Here is a 19235-nt window from a genome sequence, read left to right as displayed (position 1 = left end):
TCAGCTTGGGGAAACATCTCTCTTTATGCATTTACAATAGAGGAGGAGGAAAGGAGGAATAAATAAAACTGATGAAATATATCATGAGCACCAAGGAAGAGGAGGCACTGTGTCAAAAAAAACCCAAAACCAAATCCACACATCCAAAGACTCTATTAACAGTATAATGATATGTGTTTGTTTGGAAGAAAGTTTCATAGAGTTCAGCAGGACTTGCTCCAAGACAAGTGTATATAGAATTGCAAATGTATGGAAGCCAAAACTATTAGAAGACAATCTGAGAATGGGATTCTCCCCTCAATAATTTTAGAAGACTATAATCTCTAAAACTACTGCTGGGAGATGTTTTGGTCCTGGGGCAAATTTGCCTCAGAAGCGGGCCAGAAACTGGATGATGCTAGAGGGTTATCTGTACTGTTGCCAGATTTTGAAAACAGCAGCAAGGGATAGTCAAAATTCATGACATGCAGGGCTGACAATCAGGAGGTAGCTATTAACAAGTTTGTGTTCTTCCTAAATATGAAAGTACTAATTTCAGCTAACGTAGCCATGGATTTCTCAGTAAAATTAGCACATAATCCAGATTCCAAAATCGCATGATACACACATTTCTGTCTTTAGGAAGAACCCATATTCCCAAAATACAGGATTTTTTTCAAACATCTTTTTCAGTTAGTAAAAAAGGAAAAGCTTTCCTAACTTCATAGGAGCATCTCTTATAATAAACAATACCTGCCTGCCCTATAAGGTACAAGTTTTCCAACCCACAAATAAGGAGTGTTTCTTGTAATAATGGACACTTGGCAATCCTAGTTACCTAGCTCATTAGCTATCTAGTTATCTAGTAAGTGTTAGACTAGGGCGTCTGAAATTGTATATATATACATACACACCTTTCTTTAAATTGCTGTAGGAAAACTCAGGCAATAAAAATAATATTAATAATAAAAAACTGTATTGTATTTAATAAAAAAATAATGATGGAACTATAAAGGTGTTAACAATAACAAACAATTTCATAACTTCAACCACTCATTAAAAAATATAGTATCTAGAATGAATATATGTTCACAATACAACCACCCAGTGAGATGACACTGAATCAGTGTGGAAATTTCCATATATAGTTAGTTATGCTCCTGTTGCTCTCAGAGCTTGAAATACTAAACACTGTACACACCTTGTAACAACAACAACAAACCCAGTTTAGGTTAAATTTGTTTTCCACTTGTCAGCCTTCAACACTGAAACACTGTGGACTTCAAAAAAGACAGTGCACAGTGGGACCTCCACTTCTCAGATGCCTGACATGTATCTATTTTATCAGCGTAAAGTATTGATTTAAAGGACACCTAAATTGCTAGCTTTTTGCCTGCTCAAATCTGTCCACTTCCACACTTCTCCTGCTAATAAGCATGTTCAAGTGTTAAGATCTGTAGACCCATTGTTTTCCAGGGAGGAAGAAGCTACACAACCAAGAAGTGGAATTCTTTGCATATTTCTTCATAATAACAGATGACAATTATTATTGTCATCTTTCCAGGAATACCCTTGAATCATGACTTGCACAACTTTCAATCCTTCTCTTCTCTTCTTCAGTGTGCATACTGTGCTGCTAGATTAGAGAGAAGTGTAGCATTAAGTGTCACCAGATGGGTACACAGCCATACCTCATTTTAATCTGATCCTGGTGCCATGTCCTACAGCAGATAAGCTAACAGAGGCTAGGATTCAATGACATAAAGTTAGTGATGACAGACTTACCTTGTGGTTGGAGGAGGGTGCCCATATAGCAATAACCAAATTACAAAGGTAGTCTTTTCTAATAAACCTCAAACTGTTGCTCCTTGCCTTCAACTTTATATTATGAAAGTTAGACTGCTGTAATACATGCTACTTGGGACTTTGGATGACTGTTCAAGAGTTTTTTATGATCCTCTGAAAGGGTCTTATATTTCTGCCCATCTAAACCAGTAACATCTGTTCCAATTACCAGTGGATACGATCACAGGAAGTACTCATTCCCAGTCCTCCCATCTAAGAGCCTTTTAACTAGAGAAAGGCTGGTGAATTTCAGATGGAGAAATTAAGAAAGTAAATTTGGAATAATTTCTGTGCACATGTATGATCTGTCACCCTGATATTTCAGAGACTGGACCACCAGAAATAAATTGCGTAAGTATTCTGCTATCCACAATGGCTCATATTTGGTTCTGGGTATTACTTACTTATAGAATCATAAAATCATAGTTGTGGAAGAGGCCACAAGGGCCATCCAATCCAACCCCCTGCCATGTAGGAATACACAGTCAAAATACTCTAGACAGATGGCCACCCACCCTCTGTTTAAAAACCTCCAAAGAATAAAATCCATCACTCTCCGAGGCAGCATGTTCCATTGTCAAACAGCTCCTATGGCTGGGAAACTTGGATGGAATCTCTTTTCCTGTAGCTTGAATCCATTGCACCATGTTCTAGTGTCTGGAGCAGTAGAATGCAAGTTTGCTCCATCCTCAATATGGCCATTTTAACATGGCTATCATGTCACATTTTCATTGCCCTCCTCTGGACATGTCCCAATTTGTCAACATCCCTCCTGTTTGTATGGTGCTGTGCAACTGCGGCGTGCTGACGACGTGCTAGGGTTGCAGGGCGTGTGCACGCGCCGCCCCGAGGCAACCCTAGCATGTCATGGATGCGCTGCAAAGGGCCCATCTATACAGGACCTTAAGTACCTTACACATATCATCTTCTACCTTCTCAAACCCTCTACACTTACTGCATCCCTTTAACTTTCTTTCCCTTCTTCCTTCCAATCCCCATTCTACTCTTCTGACATAATTCTTCATACTCTTTTAAACATCTTCACACTTTCCTGTTTCTTCTTTCACACTCATTCATACAAACTGACTTCCTTCCTACCAATGCTTGTCTGATTTATGTTAGTTTTGACTTTCTTAACTCTAAAATGAATAGTAGGTCCAATCTCCTTTTATTTTAATGTAAAGTAGTAGTCGCTATTTAACCCCAATTCTCTTCTAAAAATTTAATTACTTCATCCCATTTGCCTATGAATTGTTCCTTGTTTTTATTTCTTAATGCCTGCATTAATTTACCCATTTCTATCCCATCATATAGTTTCATCATCCAATCTTCCTTCGACAGAATATCATTACATTTCCATTTTTGGGCAAAGCACATCCAAGCAAGAGATATCCTGTAGAATACAACTTTTTCTTGTTTGGCACTAAATTCATCACCAAATATCCCTAATAAATAAAATTCTGGTTTTAAATGTAGTGTAACTTTTAAGATTTCGCCAATAATACCATTTATCATTGACCAGTACTGTTTCACCCATTTACAAGTCCACCAACAGTGGTAAAAAGTACCTATTTCTTCTTTGCATTTCCAACACATGTTGCTTCTTGTTTTATAAATCTTTGCAAGCTTATCAGGTCACAAATACCACTGGTAGAACATTTTATAGATTTTTTTTCTCAAATTTTGGGAAACCGTATATTTGAAACTGTTCCTCCAAACTTTTTCCCATTGGGACATTAGAATAGGGTGTCCAATGTTTTTTGCCCATTTAATCATCTGATACTTAACCACTTCTTCTTCTGTGTCCTTGTTTTCAACCATCATTAAATGTTGTGGGGAGGGGGTATACTGTCTAAGAGGCTCATAGATTAGGTACCAGGTCTGCCATGATGATCTTCTGTGTCTTTTTTTGAAGTCCACAGTGCTTTAGTGCTAAACGTTGAAGCTCTCTTTCCCATATCCACCAGAATTCAGGTCAGATTTCTAGGCAGGACAATATAAAATAGGAAAGGAAAGACTATAGAAGATAGAGCGCCCTCCCTCCATAACTGTCATCTTTCGGCCTGTGAGGGAGAGAATAGGCTGGCCCAGCGTCATCAGGGGTTCGCCTGAAGATAGAGCGCCCTCCCTCCATAACTGTCATCTTTCGGCCTATGAGGGAGAGAGTAGGCTGGCCCAGCATCATCAGGGCTAGCCTGAAGAAAGAGGCTCCTCCCTCCATAACTGTCATTTTCCGGCCTGCGAGGGAGTTGACCAGGCAGGCCCAGCTCTATCAGGGCTAGCCTGAAGATAGAGCACCCTCCCTCCGTAACTGTCATCTTTCAGCCAATGAGGGAGAGAATAGGCTGGCCCAGTGTCATCAGGGCTAGCCTGAAGAAGAAGAGCCCTCCCTTCGGTCCATCTGCCTTGATCCAGGCCTGAGAGGGAGAGAAGAATGCTGGACCTGATCCCCTCCCCCCTCACCATTCCCTTCTCCTTTTGTGTCATGTCTTTTAGATTGTAAGCCTGAGGTCAGGGAACTGTCGATTATCCCCTCTGTTGTAAACCGTTCGGATTCCCAGTGATTGGGCGGTATATAAATAAAACCTATTATTATTATTATTATTATTATTATTATTTGAAAACATTTGGAAAATGGTGAAAAAGCAGATTGCACAAGTGATGGAAACTTGTATGAACAGAATTGTAGGTGGGTAAAATCTTCACAATTCAAGACTTTTTCTGCACAAAAAATGTGCACGAGTTGTTTAATAGACAGAGTTTCTCCATAGAAAAGAACATTTTCTGCAAAGAAAAATAAAATTTCTGCATGGAAAACAACTTTTATGCACATGGGGAGAAGGCAGATTGCAATACCATCATAATCTAAATGATTTTATCACTGAAGGGCTCAGTCATGAAATCCACGTAGGCAGCCTTTCCTAATATTGGTCAGACTAGCTGAAGATGATGAAAGTTGCAGTACAGCAACATCTGGAGAACCTACATGGGGGAAGGTTAATTCAGAGAGGCCATGCAAATGAGTAGGCATCTCATTTTGCAAAGCATGCCAAGAATCAATAAAAAAAATTAAGGATTTTGAAAATGTTTGCCCAAAAGCCGTTTAGTTTCAGCTGAATGCAGATATTTTTCGGTGTGCAAACACAACCCAAACACAGCCATTGCAGAATTGGACTAGGGGTCAAGGTTCACCTCCTGCCCAATTCTGTTTACAATTTCCATTTGAAACCCCTATTTAAAACCAACAGAAAATGGAATTCCGCTACACCCCCAAAATCCATTCTTGTTATTTCCTTCTTGTTCTGCTATTCTTCTTCTTCTTCCACTGAAATCCTTTCAGCCAATCGGGATTCAAGTCATGTGCCTGTGCTCTGCACTGAGCCGCCAAATTCTGTGGCAGTTCCCAGCCTTTTCTTCCCTATCCTCATTCCAGGGTTGTGGTCACTAATCTTGCTGCAGCTGCTGCAAAGGGAATAGGGAAATGAAGGAGAACCACTCAGCAGCTTTTCTTTTCTCTTAACACCATACATTCAACAGCCTCTGTGCAGCAATGGACCCACTGACAAATCCATCTGATTACTTGGCACTGTTGTTTTAATTAGAAGAAAACAACTAGTGTAGTGAGCAGTCTGGCTTCTGCATGGAAGGAACACAGTAATCAATATGCTGATGTGTGTTTTTTTAAGACAAGCAAAACAGCCTTTCTGGTTTAAAAAAAACATTTGATAAAAACTGAGCACCATGCACAAAATTTTGGGGCATGTTTTGCAGCAAAATGATGGAGGAAAACAGGACTTCTGTTTCAATCAACCTCTGGATTACACATTGCATGGAATATTTCTCAGGGTGATGATGGTGAGAAGCCATCTCCTTACATGTCAGCTAGTCTATGCAAAGATGTCTGCATTACAGCTCAACTACTTTTTGTTTATGGCTACTGTTTAGATAATTTTCATCGCCTGCTCTTTGTGCATCTATATTCCATCCAGTCCTCCAGATTACACTTGTCCCTCCATATTTGCTGGGGTTAGGGGCACAAGACCACTGTGAATATGGAAAAACCGCAAATATCAAAAGCACTTTTTTTTTTTACCTGAGAGAACACCTTTCTAGGAATCTCTAGGTCCTCCAGTACAACTCTGTGGTCAACATCTGACAGACACTGACCACAAAACACACTGGAGGAGCTACAAAGGGCTAGTAGAGGATTCTCTCTAGGAATCTCTAGGTCTTTCAGTGCAACTTGTAGTTAAAGTTGACCACTGGAGGTCCTAAATATTCCAAGAGAAAACATATTACTCAAATCCATGAATAATCAAATCCACAAAGTCAAAGCCACAAATATGGAGGAATGAGTGTATAATTCCAATGCTCACTAGAATTCATTGAGATCTTAAACCCTGCCTCTTGTACAGTACAGAGGCTTCCCCCACACACACACTCTCTCTATATATATATATGTGTGTGTGTGTGTGTGTGTGTGTGTGTGTGTGTTTAACTGCTTATTGATGATAGGATGTTTGCATTACCACCCAGCTACTACTTGTTAATAACCACTAGTAATGTTTTACTTTTTGTGTCTCACTTCCCCTATTTGTACTTGTACACTCTTCATGAAAAAATGTATATAAATATCTGTTAGCTGAGAGAACACTCCATGCTTCTGATGATGTGTGCTTCAGTACACAAAAATGTATGTCAAACTACATTTGTTAGTCTTTAAGAATGCACTAGACTCCTTGTTGTTTTTGCTTCACATGATATGGAACATGAGTGCCTCCAAGCATTTTCAGTGTTCCTGAGTCTAAACTCAAATTGCTTGGAGCAGTCTTTTTCAACTGTGTAACTGTGGACAGCAGGCTAGTTCGCTAGAGCTTTTTGTTATGCCCTTGCAGCCATGGTGGGCATGAATTCCAAAGTGGCCAAACCTGATTCCTGTAAATTTTGTTAGCTATCTTTCTTTGTGATGTCCAAATTAAAATAATCTCATCTTACACAAAGATGTAGTGTATCCAGTCAAAATGTGGGGACTCTTTGATCAGGAGAGGAATTAATGCCATCTGCCACTCCTCCACATCTGAGCATAGCTATAATTCACACTGTGTTGCATCTTTAAGGCTAACTGGTTACTATTTGAACTTTTGTGGACAGTAACCCACATCTTCAGATGCATTATAGAGTGAGCATCCAAAAAAGTGAATTTATATCTACAAAAGCTTGTGCAAAAGTAAAAATCAGTTAGACTTAAAAAAATGCTGCTATATTCCCTTCTCCCCATTTTCCCTCCTTCTTCACCAGGGACATAACCAGGGATGTGCAGGGGTACAAACCACACAAGGTGACACCCTACGGGAGAGGTGATACCACTGTTCCCAAAACACCTGCCTTTTGGCAGAAATGGGCTGTGGTGTTATGCCTGCATACATTTAAAATGCTGAAGAAATTGTGTGAGTAGAGTAGAGCAAGGCTCAGTGGGAAAAGAAAGGAGAGGCCCCAGGGTGTGTTTTTTTCAATTAATTTTTTCAATTAATCTTTAGTTATTTTTATATTTTCTTTAAAAACATCACATCATCAGATTTTACATTAACTATATGAATATATGTGTAATTTGTGTATGATGTCATTTAAAGGTATAATTTCAATTTTGCTAGCTGTTTATTTCACAACTATTGCCATTATATTCAGTGATATATGGGAATTATGATTTATGAGTAACATTAGTACAGAGACCATTACTAAGGATTCTGTATGAGATGATGTGGAAGGTCTACAGGTAGGTCACACTATGAGTTACTGCACCAGGTGACACCAACCCTAGTGATGCCACTGCCCTTCTCCTTCCCTTCTCTTCCTCCTTTTTTAAGCTGCAAGAGACCAACATGGCTATGGCTTTGAAAATTCCTCTGAAATGTAGCCTACAGTACCTGGTATTCATTGATGATCTCCCATCCAAGTACTAACCAGAGCTCACCCTCCTTTGCTTCCAATATCAGAGAGGATCTGGTACCTTTAGGGTATTTATGCCTTTTAATTCCCCCTGTTTGTGGTGATTATTGTGTTTCCAAGGCAGTAATATATTGTTGTGGGTCATCCTTGTTATTATGCAATGTATTTTGGGTAAATTTGGTCTTAAATGAGCAATTATGGCCCATTAGGTTTACAAAAGACCTGTTTTGGTGGATATGGAAACCATTAAAATGATTTTGATGATATGGATCAATACAGCTACTTGAATTCTTAGACTCCTCCTATTGGGAGTGTCATGAGGAGCACCAGCATTTTTAAATTTAAGAGTACACACCTCCAAGCTAAAGAGCAAATATAAAATAAGGACACAATTCAGGACATAACTATTAATGTTTTAGAATTTACTGCACTGAATGGAATTTAAGCATTCATTGCTGTGGGCTAGCCAGAGTCATCTATGCAACTGTGGATCCATTTTATTTCAGCAAAATGTATGTGGGTGCAACCAAAGCTCCTGAATCCACCCCCATTTCCTCATCTGATGCTGCCTTTTGCTGTTTCCGCATTTATTGCCTTCACTCCTTTGGCGTGCTTCCTAAAATGTAAGCCTAGAACATTTGTCAGTTGTTCTGTTAGCCCAGAGCCTTTCCATGTTCAACTTCCTTTGCCAAATTTCTAGTCTGAGCCATACATTTGCCTGTCACATCTGGTGACTTTGAGCTCTTTGTATTTTGTCTTTGGGCTCAACCTAAAATGAAAGGTTTATTTTCCTTCCCTGGAGGAACAAGCATTTTCCTGCTACAGTAAAAGTGTGTGGACTTCTGAAATGTGAATGATTGCCTGTACTGCTGCTTTATCACCAGTGCTCTAGTAGTGCTATCAGGGCTGGATGTTTAGAGCATAACACAGCAAAATAAAATAGGAAAGACCCGAAATGTATCAAATATAGATGATTTTTTGAGGTAGTGTATATTACTTTATGAAGTTCTTTCCTCTCACTGCCATTGGTATAGTGGTGTATACCACCGTACAGATCTTCCTCATGACAGTCCCCTAGCCACATTCTCAAAAAGACTTCAAGAATCCAGATAGGTATATTGATCTATAACAACAAACTACTTCTAGCAGTGTTTATCTCCATCAGGAATAGGTCTTTTGTAAAACTACTGGTTTTAATTCAAAACTAAGCCCTCTTTCCAATACTTTCCATTGCAACACAGATAGCTCATAACAGTACATTGTTACTGGAAAAAATGTGCTTTTCCCTAGAAAAGGAATGAGTGTGGGTAGAAAATGGCATCTCCATCCCTGCTAAACCACAAGTCCTGGTGCTTCAACCCTGTGAGTCTTGGCTCCACTATGGGCTGGAACAGATGGCCTGTAAAAGACACCTTCAGGGCATCATCAGAGCATGGCGTTTACATGCCACATGCTCTGATGATGCCCTGAAGCCACCTAGAAGCCAGGCAGCTGCCCAGACATGAGTGGCTACAAGATGCTCTGGTGGCGTGGTGTTTATATGCCGCACGCCACTGGGGCAGCTCGCAGCCGGCTTCAAGATATGGCAGGGCGAGAAAACCTGGCTTTTTGCCTGCCAAAAAAGGAACAGATCTTCAAGCTGCCCCTTCAGGGCCGTCTGTTTCCCCCCAATATCACTATTTCCTATAAAACAAATCTAAAGACAAATATTGCCTGATTTCACCATGGAACACACCTGATCTTTCTTTCTATTTCACAGCTTTAAAGAGCTCTAAAGGGCAGCTGAATGAAAAAAACATTAATACATTGGACATGTCATCATCATTTCATTATTTAAAGGAGGATTATGAATATTTTCTGATTTTATAAATTAAAGATAATGTTAACTATTTTGCATTGTGCCAATGGTTTCATATTAGTTCAGCAAATGCAGGTAACATTTTAATGCTACTATTTGGCTGCAAGGGTAGTGCACATTAGGCCCCCAGGTGGGAAACAAAAGATAGGGGTTTGCATTCCTTTTGGAGGGGCTATTGGAATTCTGCAAAGCTTTGATTCATGTTCTGATTTGTTACTTCATCTACAGCTGGTTTCCAAGTTCCTCCTAGCTCTGAGTAGCTAGGCATCAGCTTAAAAAAAGAAAAGAAAAGAAAAACCAACAGCACCAGGAGTCACATAGGGACACATTATTATGATGATGCACCTTTGAAATTGTGGCCAAGTGTTATCTCATCTCTGCACCCAGCCATCATTAGTCCTTCCAACCTAATCCTTTTGACCTATTTTCTTAACAATGGTCACGTCTGAGCATGTGTTTTCAAGGTGACCAGCCCCCAATGTTCAGGACTGGATATGGAGAGGCCAATTTTGCTTTTATTGGGATGTCATTTAAAAGATAGATCATCAGCCTTTTCAAAGAGCTAAAAGACAGCTTGAAAATAGGAGCATTAATGAGGCTTAGTGCTAGGAAAGGGTGTTCTGGTTCAACTGGGGTGCAAGCAGAGACACTGGGGTGCTTGACTCACAGCTTCTTCCACTGTTATCTGGAAATTCTCCTGCTTTATGCAAGACCAATTGAAAAAGATGACTGAACATAAGGAGATAAGAAGAGCACTATGGGATCATACCAATACTTCTATCTAGTCCAGCATTCTGTCTCGAAGGGGCTGAACAGAGGACAGTCCTGATTAATTCTCTGCCAGTCTACTTTTCAACTACTTTTCATATGTCCCAGTTTCTCTCTCCTTCTGTAACTTATTCCCTTCATCTTCAGCTTCCTTCAGCTACTACAAAATCAAATCAAAGTATAAAAGTAGTTTATACTATACTTAATGAGTGCAGCAGGAGCAGGGAGGAGGGGAGATGACAGAAACCTGCCGTTCCCAGTAGACTACAAAAACAGACTAATGTAGCTTCTCCTATCTTACGTGATCTTCCCCATTAATAATGTTTGCCATCTTCACCATACCATGTTTCTACCATTGATGGGAGGTAAAGTGGGCCACTTTGGCCTGATCTCATGGGAAAGTGACTGGTTTCCATGTCTGCCAAGTGTTGTTTAATATAGTCTTGCTCTCTCTCTCTCTCTCTCTCTCTCTGTGTGTGTGTGGGGGGGGGGGGACACTGTACTTTATTGGGTTATTAGCAAAGTCCACTAATATGTTTCCACAAATTATGGAGCCTTAGTACAATGGTATTTTTGGTTTTGTCCCACTCAAGTTCTGGAAATGCAACTGGAAATGATGTTGCATTGCTTCTTGTTTCATTTTTGGTAGCTTTTTGCCATTTTGCAATTGTAAAGGTTTGGGGCTATGTAGGTTGCTTGAGAATTGTGGGGACAAAAATGCTGCATGTGGGGTTTGTCTCACACTTATTATTGAGTACAGACCATCTAAAACAGGACATCATACCCTCCAACTGTCCCAGTTTGAAAGAGAGAGTCCCAATCCATCTTCTGTCATCCCGCCTTTTTAACTACCTTTAAAATGTCCCAGTTGCAATAGCAAGTACATTTCCATACCACTACTCAGTGAACTAGCACTCCCTAAGTGGTTTACTGTATGTAAGCCAATTGCCCGAACAAGCTGGGTACTCATTTTACCAGCCTATTAAAGGATGGAGGGCTGAGTGTACCCTGGAACCCGGCCTTGAATTCACAACCTTGTGGCTGTGAGTCACTGCAGCCCCAACATTTAATCTCTGTGCCACCAGGGCTCCTTTAAAAAATGTGCACTCTCCTCCCCACACTTTCTCCCTTTGTCCTCAGCCTGCTTTAGTGGCTTCAAACTACTATTGCAAAATAGTAGTTTGCACTCAATTCAGTGAGGGGAGAGGAGAGGAGGGGAGCAGGGTGGAATCTTGCCCTTCCCAGCAGGCTCAGGCAAAAGCAAACTTCTGCAGCCTCTCCTAGCCTGTGTGTCCTTCCTCGTTATTAACTTTTGCCATCTTGATCACTTTCTTTTCATCTGTGAATGTTAGAGGATATGGCACACTGACAAATACTTGCTAAATCCTAAACGTTTGGATGTTCAAAAAAGCATAGTAATCACTTAGGGAGCTGCAGTACCCACACAGTGTCTTCAGATTATCAAAAGAAGGGTGATTACAGTGACAGGATAATAAATAACAATATTCTACTTTTATCATGTATCCAGGGTGGGTAGAGGTAACAACCCTGTGTATCTTAGCAGTCAGGTAAATGGCACACTCTCTTCCCACTTTTGGGGGGGTCTAAGAGGGAGAACCATCTTCTTAACTTTTGGGCTAGAAAAACATTGATTAAAAATAAAGGGGCATTCTGTGTTTGATTTGGCATATCAAAAGGTTCTCTCTCTCTCTCTCTCTCTCTCTCTCTCTCTCTCTCTCTCTCTCTCTCTCTCTCTCTCTTTGTGTGTTTGAGAGAGATAGAAACCCTCAAAAAAGATAATGGTATTACAGGATCAGAGTTGGGGAAATGTTTGTGGACTCCAAAGATGAGAATTCACCAGATCCCATTGACATTTGCAAAAGTAATTTTCCTGTTGAGGTCACCAGCTATCCCAGTCCAGGATGCTTGTAGTGTTGAAGAAATAAACTATTCATAGTCATCTGTGAATCATGCTGCTCATTTCACCCCTTCACTATTCTATAGTATATTGTATCATTAAGCTGATCAAGTTCTGGTCTCTGGACAAAAGATGAGAGTTCCTGCTTGTTCCCTGGGCTTCTGACATTTAAATCAATGGATTAATCAGATTTCTGCAGAAGAAGGGGAAAGAATACCCATGTCCTATTAAACATAAATATTTACAATAATCTCCCCTGTCCATCTGAGACTGAGCTATTTTCTCATTACACTTGCACAGACATGACCATATTGATCCCTGTATAATTTATGATGATCTGTGAGAGCAGTTTGTCTTGCCACCAGGGTGCTGGCTGTGAGAGACTGCTGGCCAGGTGTTTCTGCTGGGATCTGCCATAGATCATCATGGGCTTAATGGAAGCCTCCTTAACATTGACAACTCTCCCTGAGGCAGATTGCTTTTACTTTTCACACAGGAGCCTTCTGGGAAGAGGCAAGCAATGATCCCAGCCCTGTGAAACCAAATAGTTTGCAGTATTCCACCTTAGCAGTGGCTTAATAAAAGACAGCCATAGGGAGGTTGGTGTTCTAACTTCCTATGTACCTGCATGGCATCTGCTATCAGCAAGTGGTCAGTGTGTACAGTTGTCTCTTACCTTTCCAGCTGAGATTCCAGAATATGATTTTGCAAACTGTCAGGGCAAGATCTGTTCAAGAAACCACCTGGAAGCTGTACTTGGCCATTCTCTTGCATATCCTATGATTTCAGTTCCATATTCTTCTACACCTCCCTTTGCCTTGTTTCTTGATTTCCTTGCCTTTCCTTCTTCCAATCCTACCTGAACACTTTGGGCTTTTTTTAAAAAAAGAAGTTACTGAGTATAATTAACAGAGATATTATCACGAAAGACATGGAATATGTATAATTGTATGATTTATGTTCTGTACATTTTTATATATGTCTGCCTGGCTTACTCATCCATTAGTAAAGGACAGTATGAAATGCATGCAGTATTAGAATCTGTTCTAAATAGCCAATGGCAAAAATTGGAGTTGATCTGTTAATAATTATGTGAAATGGTCTTGCTTGGCTTCTGTTCGCAGGGTAGCCATGGGGAGTATTTTGTTCTGCTGCTACATTTTTGAGGTTTTTGCATTTCTTTCCTCCCCCTTGTGAATATTTTAAATCAAATTGGATGGTGTGGTTAATTGCACTGAACTTTTCAGGAACCTCAGTCTTATTCATAGTACTAGCTTTCTTTCAGCCAGTGAATTAGGCTGCAAATCATATGCACACATAACTGTAGATATGTTCCATTTGCAACAGAGGAATTTGCCATATACCCAGAGCATAGGGTTGCCATCCCCGAGGACCATCAAACCAGGAAAAATGTAGGACAAGGTTTTAAAATGTAGGACTTTTAAAAAAAAAAATCCTGGCCAGGAAATTTAAAAAAAAAAGGTCCTACATTTTAAAACCTTGTCCAAGGCCTCCCTGGGGCCTGGGAGACAGCGTCTCCCAAGCCCCAGCGAAGCCTTGGAGGACTCCGCGATCGCGGAGCCGCCTCCAGGCCTCACTGGGGGGGAATCCTGGGGGTGGGGCCAAACCGGGGCGGGACCGTGCAGACCCACCCCAAACCGGGAAAGTCCCGCCCCCAGGCGGGATATGGCAAGCCTACCAGAGCATGATGTTTCTCCATCTAGCTCTGTCTTGAATAACATGATGGGCAGTGGCTTACTAGGGCCTCAGAGAAATATCTGCACCAACAGCTTCTCCTTGATACTTTCTTATCTGAAGATGCTGGTGGCTGAGTTTTAGGCCATCTACATCTAAAGAATTGGGTCCGCTACTGAACTAGGGTTCCTCTTCATTGAACATAGTAAGACTTCTGAGTAAATATCTCCACAGACAGACAGACAGACAGACAGACAGACAGACAGATTATGTACTGTATATATTCATGTATAAGTCTAAAAATGTTAGTCAAAAATTTTGACCTACAAAAACTGAGTTGACTTATCCATTGATCAACATAAATACTGTACTTTAACTCTTATTTTTAAACAGGAACCATCCTCTGGTGCACTCTGAGCAATACTCTGGTGTAGAGATGCTAGAAGCTTTCATAAAGGAGCATTAGGAATATAGGTGAAAGAACTCTTGAGCAGCCCTATATGGAAAGCAGTGTCCCTTATTAAGAGGGGTAAAGTTGCTTATGCTTGAAAATGACTGTGGGGGACTCTCACAGCATACACTTGGCTTAAGAGAGGAGCTTCCCTCTTCATCCCCTTTCTCATGCTGGGGCCACTGTGCAGTCACATCACCCAATTTCTTTTCTCCTCCACATGCCTTTCAGGGTTCCCCTGCCTTTGCTAAAAGCATAATCAACTATTGTTGTATTGGCCTGGACTGTTTCAATGCACCCAAGCTTAATCCCAAATTGAAAGTCTATTGTGTGCCAAGACATCAGTGTGGCATTGTGTGAATTGCTTCACATGCACAAAGAGATCAAGGTGGCTTGCGATTTACAAGTAGCTTAACAAACCTATTTATTCTGTACATTTCATTTCCATTCTATCACAAAGGTGGGAAAGAAGTAAATTGAGAGAGTTAACCTGCCCTGTGAAGCTGTGGTAGCTTTTGCTGCAGATCATCATAGGGAAATGTGAACTGTAGTGTGGTTAGAAATGTTTTGGGGTTTTGTTTTGTTTTGTGCATGTTTTGTGCATGTTTTTGACAGGCATGGAGCAGCAAGAGTGGGAGTGGGGTAATGCAACATAATGGTAGACCTATAAAAGAAGAATAACTTCTTCTGAGTCAGCTTTGCTTGGCTAAAATAGCTGCTTGCAGATGGCTTGGGGGAGATGTGTGATGTAAAACAGACTGACTTGCAAAATGCTGATGGTGCCCATGTAACCAAAACGAAAAAAGGAGGTAGATGTACAGAGAACTTTGTGTGCCTACAGAATTGTTAACACATATAAGGTACATTTGAGAAATACTTTCAGTAAAGGTATTTGGTACAAAACCAGAATTGGGCATCTCTTCCTTTTTTTTTTCTCAGCTCCAAACTGAAAAATAAATAAATATTGAACTCTGGAGCTGCACCTCATTATTACTTATGGTGCATTATTTGTATTTTATTATTGTAAAGTGTGGTGCTAATAGGCTTTAAACAAGTCACTTAGCCTGAGCTGAATGAGTATTGGGGATCCAAATACATTACATTTTCCATGGCTCCAAGAACATGCAGAGGCAAAATTCCTTGCACATCCAGCCTCCTGCATAACCCAGGACTGTTCTTTTCACACAAACACAGCCAATTGTGGGGGAAAGGAAGTACAGAAGTCTCTTTCTACAGTTGGCCTTCTGCATCCACATATTCCGTATCCACAGATTCAACCATCCATGAATCAAAAAATATTTTAAAAATATATAAATTCCAAAAAGCAAACTTTGATTTTACCATTTTATATAAGGGACATCTTTTAATAATAATAATAATAATAATAATAATAGGTTTTATTTATATACCGCCCAATCACTGGGAATCTGAGCGGTTTACAATAGAGGGGATAACAGACAGTTCCCTGCCCACAGGCTTACAATCTAAAAGACACGACACAAAGGAGAAGGGAATGGTGAGGGGGGGAGGGAATCAGGTCCAGCATTCTTCTCTCCCTCTGAGGCCTGGACCAAGGCAGATGGACCGGAGGGAGGGCTCTTCTTCTTCAGGCTAGCCCCTGATGGAACTGGGCCAGCCTACTCTCTCCCTCAGAGGCCGAACGATGACAGTTGGGGAGGGAGGAGCCTCTTTCTTCAGGCTAGCCCCTGATGGTACTTGGCCAGCCTTCTCTCTCCCTCAGAGGCCGAAAGATGACAGTTGGGGAGGGAGGAGCCTCTTTGGGGATGTCATTGTATTTAATGGGACTTGAGCATCCATGGATTTTGGTATCCACAGGAGGTCCCAGAACCAAAACCCAGCAGATACCAAGGGCCCACTGTACTCCTGAAGTTGTCTGTATCGCAAGAAAGGATCATTGTGAGCACTGCCATGCCTTATGCTTGTGGTTATTAATTATCCTCAAGTCAAGACTGACTTATGAGAGGTCTCCAAGTCACCTTGCTATGAACAGCCCTTCTCAGGTCTTTCAGACTCAGGGCCATGTCTTCCTTGATTGAGTCCATCCACCTCTTTTTCTGCTGCCTTCTAACCTTGCCAAGCATTGTTTACTTTTCAAGTGAGTCATGTCTTTCCGAAGTATAACAGTCTCAGCTTAGTCATCATGGCTGTTAAGGACACAAAGATGAAAGTGCAAAGGCAGGTCTGATGCTGAACATAAAGAAAACAAAAATAATGACTACAGAAGAAATACACAAATTCAGTCTAGACAACGAGGAAATTGAAAGAGTCAAAGAATTCCCATATCTAGGATCAAACATTAACCAGAATGGTGACTGCAGTCAAGAAATAAGAAGAAGACTACAAATGGGAAGGGCAGTTATGAAAGAACTGGAAAAGATACTGAAGAGCAAAGACATACAACTGAGCACTAAAGTCAGAATTGTCCAGGCCATTGTATTCCCAATTACCATGTACGGATGTGAGAGCTGGACAGTGAAGGAAACAGACAGAATGAAATTCAAAATGTGGTGCTGGAGAAGAGTGCTTAGGATATTGTGAAGAGCCAAGAAGACAAACAAATGGGTTCTTGAACAAATCAGACCAGAGCTTTCCTTGGAAGCAAAGATGATCAAATTGAAACTATCATACTTTAGAAGGCATGGTTCACTGGAAAAAAACAATAATGCTAGGAAAAGTAGAGGGTAGAAGAGAGGAAGACCACAAACTAGGTGGATAGACTTGATCAGCGGGGTTATGGGCAAGGGCTTTCAGGATCTGGGCAAGGCAGTGGAGGATAGGGATTCTTGGATATGTCTCATCCACAGGGTCAACATGAGGTGGAGCTGACTTGAGGGCAGCTAACAACAACAATTTAGAATTATCAACCAGAGTACTCTACTCCCACACCAAACTACAAATCCCATAGAATGCAGTTAAAATGGAATAATATTAATATAGTTGTGAAGGGGATCTTTCTATGCCACGATCCTCTAAACAAGCCTGCTTTCTTTGGTATGGTAGAGAACATAATCCCATAACCAGTGTTGAGGTAAGAATCAGCTGTCAGCAGAGTCAATTACTGTATGTGGGATGCCATCTTATCCTTTGTGTTAGCCCTGGTCACTGGCATGTTTCGAGGCATGAGCACCCCTTTGAAATCCTTGAAGGAAAAGAAGTCCATGAGAATGTGTTTTATATAACTGTAGTTCATCAGGCTGACACTTGTTTGTCAATTTTTCCTTGTGCACCATTCAAAGTGGTGCTGGGGTGGCAGGGTATGTTCCAGTGATGAACTGGCTGAATGCGGAACACTCAGCCTCTGTATAAGAAAATATTAATGCATTTTTCTTACAAACACCTTTTTAAAAGGTTAATTAAATGGGAAAGGAATAGACAGAGGACTGTTTTATTACAATCTCCATGTCAGAAATGTCATTTAATTTTTTAGTGAAAGCCAGAGAGGATCTATCATGTGAAATGTCATCTTCTTCTTTGAAAAACTACACAATTTAACACACTGCTAATTGAGGGATAATTACACTGCCTGTTAAGATGCCTTTAAAAATTCTTGAAAGAGATTCATAGATCATCTTTCTTTTCTTTTTCTGTTTAAAGGCACCTTCTGTAATATAAATTGCTTCCACATAGTAGCTACTGCGTACTAAATCAGATATTAGAAGTAAAAACTAAATGCTTGCTTTCCCTTTGGGATTCTCTCAGCAAATCAGTCATGTTCTTCTGCTTAAGGAAGGAATATTTTAACATATATTAACATTATCCAGGTAGATGATATGGTTAATGCATGCTATCTATCGTTCATCACACAATTATCTCAAAACTGCATCTTAGGGGCCAATAAATCAGAAAGATTATGTCATTAGTGTTAGGGTTGCCATAATTCCCTACCTCAAAACTGGGAAATTGTACAGCAAAATGTAGGACATTCAAAAAAATGGAGGGCACACCCAATTAAAAGTCAAACACATTAATAAATTTTAAAACAACCATTAAGCCCCCCTCCCAGGCCCTGGGCCTCCCTGCTGCTCATCCGCCATCCCGAAAATGCAGCAAGGTTGGTGGAGGTGGCAGCAGAAGGCCTAACATCCACCCCAAGCCCCCTTACCTTATCTTCTGGGGCTTCTACAAAGGCCCAAGCAGGATGCTGCTTCCAAGGTCTCCCTGGGGCTGGTGGAGGTATAGACCCAGGCACGGAGCGCAGCACCACCGCCGAGGCCTCCCCAGGGCTGGCGGACGCCTCGGCCCAGGCATGGAGTGCAGCAATGCCACTAAGGCCTTCCAGGCTGGTGGAGGCCTCGGCCCAGGCCTGGAGCGTGGCACTGCCACCAAGGCCTCCCCGGGGCTGGCAGACGCCTCGGCCCAGGCCTGGAGTGTGGTGATGCCGCCAAGGCCTCCCCAGGGCTGGCAGACGCCTCGGCCCAGACCTGGAGTGTGGCGCCGTCACCAAGGCCTCCCTGGGGCTGGCAGAGGCCTTGAGTAGAGTGCCACCTCCTCCAGTCCAGGAGAGGCCTAGCCAGCCGCACAGGCTAGACCTGGAGGAGGCAGCGCTGCGCTCGGGGCCTCCGCCTCTGCCCCCTCCAGCCCTGGGGTGGGGAGTACATCTTGGAGGGGGAAGGAGGAGGAGGGGCTGGGCCCAGAGGAGGCTTTCTGCCTTGTTCCAGGCCTATTTTCTCCATCAGACTGGAGATTTACAAAATGTGGCCTGGAGCAAGGCCGAAATTCGGGACTGGAGGGTCAAAAATGCCCAATCGGGATGG

At 41.5% G+C, this 19235-nt stretch overlaps 1 protein-coding gene and 1 long non-coding RNA gene across 4 annotated transcripts in view; one reads left to right on the top strand and one right to left on the bottom strand.

Annotated features, from left to right (window-relative positions):
- RAB11FIP4 (RAB11 family interacting protein 4) overlaps positions 1-19235 on the top strand; it is a 230674-nt gene that overhangs the window by 115932 nt on the left and 95507 nt on the right. The window lies entirely within an intron of this gene.
- Positions 10501-18647, bottom strand: LOC149322461 (uncharacterized). Its single transcript, XR_016271804.1, has 3 exons — positions 18584-18647; positions 12991-13187; positions 10501-10556 (listed from the first exon to the last, which is right to left on the bottom strand). It is a non-coding gene; the product is annotated as an uncharacterized LOC149322461 (long non-coding RNA).

This window comes from Sceloporus occidentalis, unplaced genomic scaffold, assembly GCF_023333645.1.
Source record: "Sceloporus occidentalis isolate IW3139 unplaced genomic scaffold, rSceOcc1.0.p SCAF_1, whole genome shotgun sequence".
Classification (NCBI taxonomy): domain Eukaryota; kingdom Metazoa; phylum Chordata; class Lepidosauria; order Squamata; family Phrynosomatidae; genus Sceloporus; species Sceloporus occidentalis.
Note: the sequence above shows the minus strand (reverse complement) of the source record. Positions and strands in the feature narration are given on the sequence as shown.